The sequence below is a fragment of the Macaca nemestrina genome, chromosome 3 (genome assembly GCF_043159975.1).
Source record: "Macaca nemestrina isolate mMacNem1 chromosome 3, mMacNem.hap1, whole genome shotgun sequence".
In the NCBI taxonomy this organism is placed as follows: Eukaryota; Metazoa; Chordata; class Mammalia; order Primates; family Cercopithecidae; genus Macaca; species Macaca nemestrina.
In genome coordinates this window covers 115,938,246-115,954,114 of record NC_092127.1, presented here as the reverse complement: position 1 = coordinate 115,954,114, position 15,869 = coordinate 115,938,246, and the positions used below count along the sequence as shown (strand labels likewise).

At 40.3% G+C, this 15,869-nt stretch overlaps 1 protein-coding gene across 2 annotated transcripts in view; it reads left to right on the top strand.

Moving 5' to 3' along the window:
• LOC105499566 (sec1 family domain containing 2) overlaps positions 1-15,869 on the top strand; it is a 486,957-nt gene that overhangs the window by 369,651 nt on the left and 101,437 nt on the right. The gene's annotated exons all lie outside the window — the stretch shown is intronic.

Genomic DNA, 15,869 nt, shown 5'->3' with positions numbered 1-15,869 from the left:
GTAACACACTACCTCTGGCCAAGAGGAACAGAACTGCAATCTGATGAGAGTTATTAAATGGAATACAAATGAATTCATTCACAGTCTACTAATTTTGAGTAGACTCATGGTCATTCACACTGGTATTGGACTGAAGCCTCTTTTGTCCTGTAAAATTAGGGAGTCAAAGCAATTGACTGGTGTAAACAAGGTTTTAGGGTATAGGCAGTCAGGGTGCTAATTATATGTAGTCTTTGTCAATCAGTTAAAGCAGGTCCCCAGGGATTTTACTTGCCGACACTCTTGAAGGCTCCTCTTATGTTATTGAAAGGAATAGTCATCCAATTCTTTAAAAGTCAACTCCATGTATTAACCCTTGTTGCTCATTCAAAATGCCCTCAAATTAAATTTCAAAGGGAGATAGTAGGAAACATACATTTGGCTGGATTTACTGAAAAGGATAAGGTGGGTTTTGCCCCAGATGAGGGTTTATTTTCATGGAAGTTTGTTCTCCAACCCTATAGCTCAGGGACTGTTGGAATGGATCATAATACCCCAAAATATGTTTTAGTCTAAATAGTATTTTAATGGCATACCATGTCATTATTGTTAATATTATCATTATTATTATTATTGATTATTACACAAAAGTATTTCCTTTAGTATTTTGAAGCATCACTCTTGTTTTTCATTTTTGCAGAGTCAGGAGTAAATGCACAGTCTGCTTGTGACTCTGTCGTTCATGTCAGCTGTGGTTGAGCATCAGTCTTCTTTTTGGGTGATCTTACCAAGAAAGAGTTCCTCCTGACTATGGAGAAGTGTGGCTCCACACCTACAATTGTTTCTCCAGCTGGAGCTAAAGGGGCTGGCATTGGCACAGTTAAGATACTTCTTTTGAAATTAACTTTCCCTTTCATTTTCATGAATGTGGAAGTAATATATTCATATATATGAATAGGAAAGATTTAATCTCTTATCACTGAGGTACTCTGATGGCTGAATACACAGTTGGCCAAGGTACCTACAAATTTCTCATGATGCAAAGCACCCATTCTTCTTTGAAGTAAAACTAGCCTTGCTTCCATTTCTTGTTGTTTGGTACTTACAGTATTTTTTATCTCCTGTGAGGTCAGTGACTGTGTCTGTCTGACCTCACACTTCAGCCTTGCAGTGCCTGGCACATAGTAGGACCTTACTGAGTATCTGAGAGTTGATTGCTAAGATTTTACCCCTTCAGTGTTACGTGTTTTTATTATTATTATTATTATTATTATTATTATTATTATTATTATCCCAGGCCTTGCCAATGACTGCGGCTTTCCTGTGCACTAGTCTCAGTTTCACCACTAACTAGCAGGGTGACCTAGCCTAGAGAAATAATCTCACTGGATCCTAACTTAACCATCTGTAAAATGAAGGGGTTGGGTTTCATCCACTCAAAAGTCCCTTGCATTTATACCAATATTCTACCGGGTATTTGAAAGAATTAGATCATCTAATAAGGATGATTAATGTTATAATAATAACATTAATATAATAATAACAAAAAATAATGTTACTACTCTTGATTAGTAGTCAGACCAAGCCAGACTATCTTAACTTTCAATTGTGTGTCTCTTGAGAAGATATTTTTACCACCATGCCAAATCCCAGAGTCCAAGGGCTGCCAGGGATCTAGGCATAGAAGACCCTCTGGGCAAAGACAGACTCCTCATCAAATAGCTGGGGTTTGGCCCTAATTCCTTATCTGACTGTCTAGATTGGTGGGGGGGTTACACAATATAGAAGCCTCTGGGTCTGTTTTTGCCTAAAATCTATTTTCTCTGAGGTGAAGGGACCTGTTTTCCCCAGGCCTAAACCCTGAGGTTGGCCTTTTTGATGCTTTACCATTGCCTAGGCCAGCAACAAAATGAAAAGGCAATCTTAGAAAGCCTTTCTCTGAACACTAGACCACTAGACCTGATGGCCTTATCCACTCCAGACCTCCCATCCCCTGGTTCTACTCCAAAGTGGGCCCCCTACAAGTAGGAGGCTTGTCTTTCTGCACCTGCTCCTGGGAAGGATGAGAGGACACACTACAATAGGCTTTTTCGCCTTTTTATTCCTGCCACGGAAAGTTCCAGTTGCCCCTAACACCAGGGCCCTCCTGTGTTTTCCCGAGAGCTCTTTGATCCCTTGATCCAAGTGCAGAGGGCCTTCCTTTTGGGGCTTGAGTGGGAGGAGGGAAACCTCAAGCTCCTTTCAAAAGCTACAGATGGAGCCAACAATAACCACTCATTGGACATAGCAGGAGCCTGCGGGAAAAGTTCTGAAGTGGGTGCAGAGAGGTTCAGTCCTAAAGATGTCCAGGGCTGTGGCATGGAGAGGTACCCTTAGTCTGGGGGAATAAGGTCAATGTTACCTGAGCCAAACCTAATCAATAGCTGGCCTGGAGTCATGCATGCCCCTGAAGCAAGATAAGAGTTCAACAGTTGGAATGTGTCTGATGGCACTGCTATTCTGAGTATTCTATTTTGTTTTTTATTCTGAGTATTTTAGATGCACACATGCAATCAAGTGCTCATTCTGAGTTTTGAAAGAAGACTTGATTTTGCTTCCAATGAGTAGTGTTTCCGATAGAAGCACTGGAATGCAGCCTTATCTTTTCCTTCTCTGGGGCTGATCCTTTGTCCTGGCTGCTGACCTCGCTCCTTCCTCACACAAGGAGATTTTCTCGGTTGGGAAAAGTAACAGATGCAGACAGCCTAATTTGTTCTTGGCAAGAGCCACAATCTGCATTGCTGTGAGGGTCAGGAGAATCATAAATCATTCATAGAGTTCTGGTTTTCTGAGATGAGATGGGCCAGATTAGTTAGAATTTCATTTTGTTCTCCCTCTTCTCACCCCAAGCCCCATATACTCCTATAGCTGCTTATCCACAACACCAGCATCTTCCTTTTTATTTCTCAGAAGGGGAAGGGAGGGAATGTTCTCTCCAAATGAACATGAAACACATTGAGTTGGTATGTGATGATGCCATGACACAGTAACTGGGACAACTTGAAAGCTGAAACATAAAACAGCATTTAAAAAGGAAAAATAACATCAATGTGTTTCCAATGTGCCCCGCACAGTCAACAGGGCTGGAGGCTCCAGTGGCGGTCAGGCGACTCCACTCCAGCTGGAGGGTTTTTATCATTGCTCTGTTATCGTCTGCACATACAGTCACCAAGATCTCCTTGCTCAAGCTCTGGGAGGCAGTGGGGTCCCTATGGCTAGAGAGACTTGGAAAGGCACGAGCTTGTGCATCCCCCTGTCTCTTTCAGCGTGTAGGATTTCAAGTAAGTCTTGTCCCTGACTGACTCAAGGGGTGTAAATTTGTGAGGAAAAAACTTCCATAATTGAGATGACTTTTTGTTTAGGCTTTATTCTCTTTGAACTAGAGATTGAAGAAGAAAGTGACTCAAAAGGCAGTATCAAGATTTTAATCATTTGTTTAATGTTGAATAGGCAGAGAGTGACACTCTGGATAGATCTCACATTGACCGAGAGCCCAGTTTTACTGCCATCAGCAGGACCAGTCTTCCTCTTTGCCACCACTGAGGATTCACAAGCTAATATGGGACTCTTGTTCTTTACTGGGTTTTAGACCAGGAGGTAATAGGGCACCCTCAGACCTCATATGTGGGACATAACACAGCAGTGGAATGCACATGGAATACCATGATGATCTACTTATAACCACCCTGCTATTTAGAATTTTCAACCCCTCCCCATCTCCTTTTCCTTCTGCCACTCTTTCTTTGCCGTTTGCCCCTTTCCTTGTGATGGTGTCAAGAAAGATTTTAGTTCCTCAAAGCAGGCATTACTTCTGCAGCAATCTTCAACAAAGGTTTATTGTGAAAGACATGAAAGGAGATTGAAAGCTTTTGGATTATCCGTAATCTTCATTCCTCTTACTCAGACCAGGCATGATGCTACATGCTGGTCAAACAGAAATGACTCAGTTCTTGCTCTTAAGAAACTGAATCTAAAATAGAAGACACGAGTAAACACAATATTGCTCTAGGGCAAGGGTCCCCAGTTCCTGGGTCACAGACTAACACTGGTCCACGGCCTGTTTGGAACCAGGCTGCACAGCAGGAGGTAAGCAGTGGACCAGGGAGCATTACCACCTGAGCTCCGCCTCCTGTCAGATCAGCAGCAGCATTAGATTCTCATAGGAGAATTCTCATAGCGAACCCTATTGTGAACTGCCTATGCGAGGGATCTAGGTTCCACACTCCTTGTGAGAATCTAATGCCTGATGATCTTTCACTATCTCCCATCACTCCCAGATGGGACCATCTAGTTGCAGGAAAAGAAGCTCAGGGTTCCCACTGATTCTACATTCTAGTAAGTTATATAGTTATTTCCTTATGTATTAAAATGTAATAATAATAGAAATCAAGTACACAGTAAATGTAATGCACTTGAATCATCCTGAAACCATCCCTACCTCACCCCCCGGTTCATGGAAAAATTGTCTTCCATGAAACCGATCCCTCCTGCTCTGTGGTATCAGTTTGCTTTCCTTCCTACATAGCTATTATTTATAAGGAAATTAATTTCCTCTCTAGCAACAGATGTTGGTTGGTATCATTAACACAGTAGGTGTTTGTAAGGCTTTTTTTTATGATGATGATGATGGTGATGATGATGATAAATATAGTGTATGATTTTATGCACATACAGATACTCTCATTCTTTCATGTTGTTAATGAGGGAATGTTTTTGCATTGCAAACAGTGAGGACAGAAACTATGTCATTGTCAGTCTAAATTGCTCCATGGAGCCTCACAACAGACAGGACTTTAATCACCGACAGTGTGGTATATCTGTCGAGTGGAGTAGAGGAAGGGTGAGAGCCCTGGAGGTCAAGCATAGTCCCCACACCACCTGAGAGTCCAGGGGAGCATGAGGCTGTTTGATACCTTGATTTACTCATCTCTAAAACAAGGTCCCTGTGTCAAATGGGCCAGATGATCTCCAGATCCCTCACTGACCAGTGGGGCTTGCCATCCACCCTCTATTTGACAGGTGAGGGCACTGATGGCACTGACTTGGGCAATGTTAAATTGACTTGCTCAAAGTCAAGATCAGCATAGCTAGAAGTAGAATCCAGTTCTCTGGCACCAAGTCCCCTGCTCTTGCCACTTCCCCTCTCATAATTTCAGGGTGGTCAGAGGCAGTATAAGAGGCTAGTGAAATGTTAGGGTTTTGAAGAAAACTGAAGTAGCAAGGCAGTGTTAAGAAAAACAAGGGATCCTCTAGGTGTGGTCAGAGTTCATCCAGGACTTGCCCAGAATGCTTGGGCTCCCTCAGGAACACCCAGCTGTGATCCACAGCCCTTCAGGTGTCTTCATTTCGTCCCCAAACATTCAGAGGAACTGCTGGCCTGAGGATGCCCCAGAAACAGCCCCACTCCTGGCCTGTGTAGAGTTGCCCCTGAACAGGAGCAGCTTCAAACCCAGCTGTCTAGAGTGGGACCAGCCTTAGGGCTGGGAGGAGGGCTGGGGGCCAAGCAAGGCGGTCTGCACCTCGTTCCCCTCACCATGGCACTGCCAAGACCTGCAGTTCACGCCCCCAGTCATCGTTTTGACAACCCCAGTATCTCCCACACTTCCGTCTGTCTCCAGAACCTTTTTCTGAGGCTATTTATTACTAAGTACAAAACAATCTATAAATAATTTTTGTGTCAAAATAAAAGTACCTGTGCTAGAGAGTTACAGTGATTCCAATTAATTTTATCACCATTTTTATCATCGAAGTTTGGAAACTTGGGGTGAAAATCCAGCAATATTGCCACCTTTTGCCTGGTAGTATGAGTGGAGTAGCATTTTTACTTCACCCTGTATGCCAGCGCCTTGCCACTGTCTTTGTTTCTTCAGTTTTCTTGAAGCGGTCATTTTGAAGAGATAAACAATATAAGTAGAAAATTATATGGAAGCTCCAAACACACCTGAGACTAAAACACGGAGCTGCTTCTAGGTATGCGTCCTAGTGAGCCACTGAAAGTATTCTGATGATTTAGTTGCCGCACATAAATAAAATATTCAATTCAATTAAAAAAATACTTAAGAAAAATATACACACACATTTTAAGGCTGCTTGGGGGAAATGTATCCACTATATAGACATGCACATTTTTTAAGTTTATACCCTACCTCATTCCAAAATGATCCAAGATCGCTTTGAGACAGATAGTGGCAGATAAAACAATCTGAACTCAAATTGCAATGGCAGAATGACTTCCTTGCTACACAGCCTCCCATTTCCACAGCTACAGCTACAACCCCAGTTTCAGAACCAATACTCTTCTTATCCAGAGAGAATTCAAGCCACTTGCATCATTTGGGAGTTGGGTGGAGCAATGTCAAGTCATGTTGAGGCTGTTCTGCTCAGATGTGGTGCATCAGTAATCCAACTCCTCTCCCTGAGCCTTCACTGAACTTTGTCTCTGGGTGCCAGTCGTGTCCCCCAAGGCCAAGCCCATCCTCAAAACCTGTGTAATTTCCCTGATCCTCCAGGTTTGGAAACCTTCCATCCTCCCCCTAGCCCAGTTGGTGGTAGGAGTTCTCCCCTGAACCCCAATCCCTCCTCCTAAGGTGGAAGGGCAAAAATGTGGACTTTGAAATCAGCATAACTGGGAGTGACTCTAAAGTGTGCCTTTTTACTGTTATTAAAACTTTGACAACTTATTCCAACTTAGATAGGAGGAATAATAATACCAATCCCAGAGATTCTGGTGAGGATGAAATGAGGTAACACAAAGTGCTTCAGACAGGTATGATATTTAATGCATGTCAATATTGTTATTACCTCTCCCCAAGCATACTGAACACCAACACCAACATCTATCTCCCATGTCTCACCATATTAACTTGAAAACAAGCTTCCCTGCAGGCCGGATCTACTCAACCCCCTTTCTGCCCGCAGAATACCCTCTAGTACCTCTCAGCGGACTTCCTTCCCCGTCCCTGTCCTGCTCTCTACTCCTCATCACAGGATCTGAATTTGCACACCAAAGGGCCTGCCTCGCATTGTCCACCTACAGCCAGGTGTGCTCCATGTCCAGGTGGGTCAGTCCAGACTTTCCCACATTCTCCACCACGACCTCAGCCCAGGGTCTGGTGGAAGTGAAGATTAAGCTGATGCGTAAGAGTTACTACATTTCTTTTTTGTTGGAAAGACCAATTCTTTAAATGTTTCATGACTTTTATCCTTATTTTTTTTTTTCTTTATTCTAAAACTGGTAGCAACCAGGAGGAACAAGATAGACATAGTACCTGCCCTCAATTTGTGTGTGCTTTAGTAAGAGAATCTATACTGGACAGTATATTATACATTTGTCATTTCAAGTCCCAAAATACCCAGTTTTGTATTTACATGGTTCTTCCACTTGGGCAAGTTGCTTAAACCATCTGCACCTCATTTTCTTCACCTGAAAAATGAGAATAATGCTAGCCTTCACCTATGGCTTAGCAAGCAGCCTCAGCTCTCCCCATTGACTGGTCTCCTTAATTTAGTACACAAATGGTACAGCCATAGGAAGATCCCTGAATTAGATAATTCACTTTAAATACTAAAAGGTAACACTGAAAGGCTGGCACATTGTAAATTTCTAGCAATAACTTATTATTAATTGTAATAGTGGAATGAGACTAATGAGAACACATTTGGAAGACAGAGATTAATATCATTCAGAGCCTTATGTATTTTGCAGCAGCTTTGTCTCATTAGAAACATGTTTTCAGTCGATCTTAAATGTAAGAAAACAGCTTTCTTCTTATCACCAGCTCATTCTTCAGAAGCCACTGAATCATGTGAGATGTCTCTTTCATTGTTGACCCCTGCTTCAGCACTCCTTCTAAGAAGATAATAAATGAGCATGTTACATTTGCTGCTGCAGTTAACTACTGTCTGTGAGATGCAGCAGGAGATTATCTGAGAGCATGTGCGTAAGTGATAGATTGCCTCAAGCCTATTTATACATGCAGCAGTAATGAGGAAAAATTGAAGGAGGCATGAAGGATGGGAGAGAAGGAAGGAGAGAGATGATGCCAGAATGTGTAGAGTGTAGACAGAGGAAGAGAGTCAAAGAAGGAAAAATAAAGGGAGGTGAACAGCAGGACTAGAAACACGTAAGCAGAGATGGTGGGAGGGGGCATTAGGAGGTAAAAGGAAAGAAGGGAACAGAGGGAGAAAACTCATTAGCAACCAACAGAACAGGCAGAATTTTGAGAAAACAAAATATATAGGGCAGATTGGGAAGAAAGTAGAATGAAAGAAATGAAAACAGGAATCAAGGTGAATGGAATCCAATGCCAAAGTGGGAAACATACATTATTAGATGATATCTATTTTATGTAAATGAGGGAGCAAAGGTTTCGTCTGATAGAAATTTCTGAACTCCTTTGAAGTCACCACCATAAGCATTCCACTGGCATTCTATTCTTTCTTTGCATTATATTTGAAATGGGCACACTAGGGAAAATTAGAGTGTCTTTATCATAAGTTGAACTCCTAAGCTATAACATTTCAAATACTGAAACACTATAATATAATATTAAAGGAAATTATAGTATGAATAGAGACAAAACTGAAGTTATTCTGTTAATAAGACTGTTTCCATCATCTTTCCTTAGGATGCTTTATCCATCATCTTTCCTTAGGATGTCAGTCTTATAACATCCCTTTAGGAGAAATTGATGGGCATAGCATGGTTTTTATTTCACCAAACATGGTTAAAGGACTAATAAAATAATCCACAAATTAGTCACATAACTAGGGACATCATCCAAGTTTCTTGTTCCATTTGTGCAATGATTGCCCCCTCTGTTCATCCTACAGAAACAAATGAACCAGGGATTAAACACACCCTGGTGAGAGTTCGGACTACCTGATGTTATAACTTCATAAACTGGAGCAACTCTGATGTTCTTTGTTGAGGTTTCTCTTTCTATAAAATGGAGATACTGCCACTTTTTTCCCCCAGGACTATTATAACTATTAGGGATAAAATATATAAAGTATTTGAAACAGGTAGATAGTCAACACATTGTAGCAATTATCATTTTCATGCAACAGCAAATAGTCATACATATCTTTATAGTAACGAAGAAGTATTAATATCGTTGTATTCATCGAAAAGGTGGGGGAGACAGCAAGATTAAATTAGAGCAAGAAAGGAAAATAATCAACAGAAAAGCTTGCTAGAGTGGTTGTATCCTATAGTAAAATGGGAATGTATTCCTGTATTGCCTCTGAGTCAGTATACCTCAGTGAAAACAAGTACAGAAATGGAATAAATTCAACTGCAGCCTCATGAAGTACTATTAAAATGGAGGTTTGGCGCCCCTCAGAAGATGTCTTCATCTGTACCTGATGGTTGAGGTAACGAATTAAGGGGGATCCAGACTATAAAAAGAAAGGTCTCGAAGGTTAAAACCTGATTTTTTGACATTCAAAAACCCAACAATCAGCAGCGGTCATTCTCCCTCAGACTTCATCCCTCAAACTTAAAGCCATTCTGCAGCCCAAGGACACAGAGACCTCTAAGCTGTATAACCAGGACATTGGACAAATGTGGTTCATAAGATCAGGTCCTAAAGCAATGTTATTTTGTTTTTCACTATTTCTTTAAATTATTCAATGGGACCCAGTTCTTCCCCTACCCCAGGATGAATATTTGGGTGAGGCCATAACTTTTCTGTTCATCTTTAAGAAATACAAACGGTCTTAATTTGCTAATTTGTAAGTCAGACTCCATGTCATAGTCAAAACTCAGAGTGTGATTTACAGTTAACGCATTTTCTGTCTCCCAGCTTCTACGTGCTGCAGTTGATGACGGGAGGCGTGTCTGGCTCCTTCTCTCTCCCTCACATAAGGATTCTCCTTCTCCTCCCACAGGTGATGAATTGTAGGTTCTGACCCTTGCAAGGTTAGAGTTTAGGGAAGCACCGGAAAGTCTTTACTTGTCTGACACTGTAATGAGCTGGCGTCACACTCTCTGATCTTGGCAGATGTTTCAACCTGGCACTTTCTGTTAATATGCACTTTGGTAGGATCTTCTGAGACACCCATTGCTTGTGCTGTCTCACCTGCAGTTCCTCTGCATGGGGGAAATGACACCCTAGCTATTACAGTTGATCAGTTCGATGAGAGGGAATTGCATTGCGGCATTTTATGTGTCGTTTTATTTTTGTGGATAGCAGAATAGTTGTGTGTACCATTGCCATCTCAGTTAACAATGTAAAAAGCACAAAAATAATTCAAGTAAATGAAAAAAATCGAGATAAATGAATCTGAACAGAGATACTACTGCTTGGAGTTAGTTCAGTGAAGAACTTATCACATATTCTGATTTACAAGAGGCTCTGATGATAATGGCACATTGCCAGTCCTCTACTCTCCCCTTTCTTTGGTGAAATGGCTCACCTTTCCATGAACTCTGTTTAAAGAGACACTCCAGAGGAACTTGTACTGTGGAGACGTCAAGGAAAAGGAGATGAAAAGGAGAGCAAGATCTAGAAAAGCATTGTTCTGAGGTGGAAAGTTTGTGAAGAAAGGAATGGCCATTTGAAAATGAAAGTTTGCTCATTTATATTTTAGAAAAACAAATGATATTAAATAACTACAACAAAAGGGGAAAGGGAGTGATACATAGGTCATTTATTTTAAAAATCCTTTCAAACTACATTTATTTTGCAACTAAAAATTACAGAACATTATGTATCAAGCTCTAAATTCTCACCAAGTATTAGGCTGAGCCACATGAAACTCCATTTTATAGATAAAAATGTTCAAATGTTGTCAATATCATATGGCCTAGAATCTTAACCTCATTTATCACAACTACTGAATTCTTTCTTGTAGTCTAGAAATTTAAGAACTTAAATTAGGTACTTTAAGAATCCCATGTCGGGCTCAATGGTTCACGCCTGTAATCCCAGCACTTTGCGAGGCCGAGGCAGGCGGATCACGAGGTCAGGAGATCGAGACCATCCTGGCTAACTCAGTGAAACCTCATCTCCACTAAAAATACAAAAAAATTAGCCGGGCGTGGTGGTGGGCGCCTGTAGTCCCAGCTACTCGGGAGGCTGAGGCAGGAGAATGGTGTGAACCCGGGAGCCTTGCAGTGAGCCAAGATTGCACCACTGCACTCCAGCCTGGGCAACAGAGCGAGACTCCGTCTCAAAAAAAAGAATTTCACGAAGATCCTAAGCTTGAGATGAAGGTAGTGTCTTTCTTCTCTCTTCATCCCCTGTAACACCTAGCCCACAGTAGTTGCTGAGAGAATACTTATTGACTTCTATCACACGCTCAGAGTACTTTTGAACTTGCACCATCATTATTAGCCACAAACGTTGCAGAATTAGATTCTTATCATTGACCTTTTCCTTAATACCAAAGTGGTGGATACAAGAAGTTTTTAAATTTTACATACAATCAGTGACTAAAAAAAAAAAAAAAAATACTTTACACTTTTTTTCCTCTCTAAATTGCTCAGGGAACGGACAGAGGGAAGAAAGGTGGGGAGGTAATTATCATGGTGCAAAGAGGGTCAGCTCTGGGGGGAAGAGGTGGAAGCCAGCCTTCAGCTCCAGGCACCTACTAAAGCCAGGGAACCAGTTAACATGAGATCTACTTGACTCTGACGTTACAGGGGGACAGGTGCAAAAACAGAATATATAGAGGGATTGTACACTAATTCTATCCTCTCAGTGTCTTCGATGAAATTATTTCTTGGTGATTTGTTCAGCACTTTAAAAAAAAATGTCCACATACTCGCACCTCACCCATCTACCCATTCTCTTTGGTGTTTTTCTTATCTGATTGGAAATTTCCTAGTACATGTAGGGCTTTGTTCTAGAGTAGGTGAACACAGCTGGAATTGCAAAGTGTCACCTGTTGCATATTTGGAGAAACTTTCAAAAAAACTTGACCCTAACCTGCTAACTTCGACCCAGAATTCCAGACAGATATTTGGACCTTCTAAAATCATAAACAATTGATATTTATATTCCTGTATTAATTTTTTAAGCAAAAAATTTGCATCTGGCCTTTTGCAATCTTCCAAAGGAAATTTTTCAGATACCTCTGGGGGTGTGATATCTTAATAGAATAAAACTGCCATGGTTTTATAATATGCTGCTATATGGTGCTAGAAACCTCTCCAAAACACCCTCAAATTTATCAACACCAAAATCCCCAAAGTTACAAAGATGATAGCATTTTATTATAAATGCATTTGGGATCCTCAATAACTTGAAAGACTTCTATTTTAGTATTTGGAATTAAACATAATGCTAATTAATAAAATAAGGAGCTAAGCATGGTGCTAAATGAAAGAAATATTTACTGGAAATAACCAAAATGACTTCACTGCAGCAGAAAGGTCCTAAAACTGTACTCAGAAGAATGCTCGCTGTTTCTGTGTTTTCACTAACACATGCTGAATACCATGTCCCACTCTTCATACCTGGAAGGGAGCGGGACAAGGATGACCCTTACTGCCAAGGAGCAGTCACACAGTCCAACAATATCAAATAAGTATTTTGCGATCAATACCCTTCAAACCCCAAGAGAAATTTTAAAACTTAAATTGTCTGAGGCTTAGGGGTACAGCTCCCAATTAAATAGGTGCACTGTGTTTTTAAATACCCATGTCCTACTCAAAATTCCCCATAGCTTTTCTTTTAAACGCTATAAAATGTGTTACTGGCGACAGAATTCAGCTTAATAAGTTTCAGTAGATTTTGATAGTTCATTCACATTTTAGCGTATAAAAAAAGGTGTAGACAAGTAAGCAAAATCATTTTTCCCTTCTCCTGCATTATTTGAAAGGGTACAGAATCCAGCTGCATTTCATTAAATTTGTTTTGGAAAGTTGAAGACAGCCCATGAGGAAAAGAGGACTCAAAATTAAATACTTGGAACCTGAGGTTAAACATTGCACATGGCTTTATGTGCCTCTCTCCCCTTATATTTGGACGACAGATGACTTCAGGCCTCTGCTGACCTAAGGATTTGTCATTGATGATTCAACAAGAAGAACTACTTAGACTTGTTTAGGATTCATGGTGATCAGACAGTTTCCCATTCATTCTATTATATAATGGTCACTCTTAGGTCATATATACACCAAAGGGGCCCTGGTTTCAGAGGAACTTAAATCTTTGTAAGCTCTTTTATGAGTCTAGTCCTATTGGAAAGCATTTGATTCCACTGTCAGTCACCTTGTGACTCTTTTGTTTCCCTGATAAAGAATTAAAATTGGGTTGGATCCTCATAGTGGTGTTTATAGAGCACCCTTGACAATGGTGGCTTTGTGGCACAGTGTTGAGGTCATTACTTTATAGAGCAGCAGAAAACATTCCTATTAAAGACAACACTCAAATTCTTTACCTTGTTATGTCAATGATTTTAATATTGTAAATGTTCTTCAACTTCAACCCTTTCGTTTCACTGTTAATATATCCAATGTAGCCTCCACCTCTCCCAAAGTTAGAGTTTTACAAAAGGTGCCCTTGGAGTAACTCACCCACTGGGGTTACATTTACTACCCTAGTGGCTTCCTGTTTGGGAACCAGGCAGGGGCAATGAGTAGACCTGAGAAGTTTTTGAACAATCCACTATTCTCTTACATTCTCCTTCATGTACACAGGTACTCCAGCTGCTTTGCAGAGAAGTGGTAAACTAATAACCCTATTTACTCAGTCAAAAACTATGTGGGGTCAATATTTGGGGTGAGGCTTTCTCTTTGGAAAAGAAATGTTCAGCAAAACAGCCTAAATTCTCCAGGATAGAAGAGATTGATGGAGCATCTGTCTTAATAAGGGTGTAGGCAAGGTTAACTCCTAAAACAAATACAAATGTTTCTTTTCCATATTCCAGGTAATGAAACCAAAACAAGAAAGGTTTGTGACTCTAGTTCTTCTTGATTTTTTCCAGCAGAGGGAACCATTTTCATTATCTAGATGGGTTTCAAAGTCTTAAACATGGGAATTGTTAGGTTCTATAAATTAGAATAGGCAAATTACTGAAGAGACCCTGGAAACTGAGTTCTCAGCTCCTGGAACTGGGAACAGACCACTTTATTCTGTAAATAAAGAAAAATAGCCCTTGTCTAGAAAATGTAGGCTGTTCATGCAGTTTATTTATTTATTTATTTAAGTATATTGTAAGACCCACTCCAACACACAGCTTGATTTAGATATTGGTATTTGAGATAAATCCCCACTAAACTAAGGTAAATATATCTCCTTTGAACATTTGTGCATACACATATACACACACAGTTACAGCTTTTAAATTATTTTGACTGCTTTAAAATGTGGCTTTCCTTCTCTTGGAAACACTTAACACAAGAGTCATAAATATCACTGCAATTCTCTGCTGTACTGTGATTTTTATTTGTATCCATCCTTAAAAATCTGATTCTATGGGTGTTGGAAATGACAAATGTATACATTGAACATTGAATTTGGTGTTATCAGATCTGGTGCTCTCATGTGGCTAGGCAAGGAGTTATCATTCCTTTATTTGTGCACTTTGTAGATTATGTTATCTGGTAAGCATCCAGGTCTTACTGTGAAAGCACTGAAACAATACCTTGTATAGGTTGAACCATAACACTGTCAAAAGCCAGCACAACAAAGCAAGGGATCAAGTAGTTCACACTGGAACTCAATAAAAATAACCTCTCTGAGAGGTTAGAGAATCATGATTGTAAATAATGCCCACTGGAAATCCTTGAGGATGGATTTTCTGAAAATATTTACTGCTCCAGATGGATTATTATTTTGACTACTTATGGCATGTACATCTCCCAAAATAAATTGGGATGAAGTATAGATAAGGTAAAGGTTTTTATGTCTTCCCCAGTGGATTGCTACATGTGCAAACTTAAAGATCTGCTGAGTAATTATGGACAGTAGGGAGCAGTAGAGGAGTGTCTGAGCACATCGCTGGCTGAAAATCAACATGCTTCAAAACAATATCAGGCATATTCTCTTAAGTGATATTCAGTTTCCACTGACAGTGGAAGACAATTTGAACTATCTTATAAATGAATCAATTTTTAGAGATTGGATAAATAACATCCAAACAATAAGCTATCAATAGGAATGCTAGTATTTATACTGATAAGAAGTTTATTATAAGTCAAAACTGCTTACTTTGGAGTAGAAAAATTTGGTAACAAATTCTGCATGAGATTTAGGTCATCAGTAATAGAAGAGTTATCAAAATCAGTGTCATTTCAATGAATGCCTATTTATACCCAATATTCAAGACATCTGCAACAATTTTCCAATAAATGTGTCTACCATTCATTATGTAGTCAAACTACATACAAACTACATCACAATTCTGTACAAACTACTACAATCCTTGTACAAACTACATCACAATTCTGATCTGTTTCCCCTTGGCCATAGTAATTCTACTTGGGTGATGGAGATAGTTACAGTGACAGTAACCACCAACCATTATGCTTATGCTGTGACAGACACCATGCAGTGCAGCCTCCATTGTATGGCTTCCACTTTTGGCCTCCCATAACCACATGTCCAAAGTCAGAATCTTGGTTCCTTGTTCTCATATCTTTCCAGCTCATAAACAGTACCATTATCCACCCACACCAGAAACATAAGAGTCATCCTTGATCCATTCCTCTTCCTTACCATCCGTAAGTCCTCTTGATTCTAATTCTAAAATACATCCCAAATCCATTTCCTTCTTTCCAGTTCCACTGTCACATTCTCACCTGGGCCCCCATCATCACATGTCTGCACATTGTAAGAACCTCCAGCTGGTCCTTCTCCTCCCAACAGTAGTAGGGTATTTATATTTGATAACACAGACCA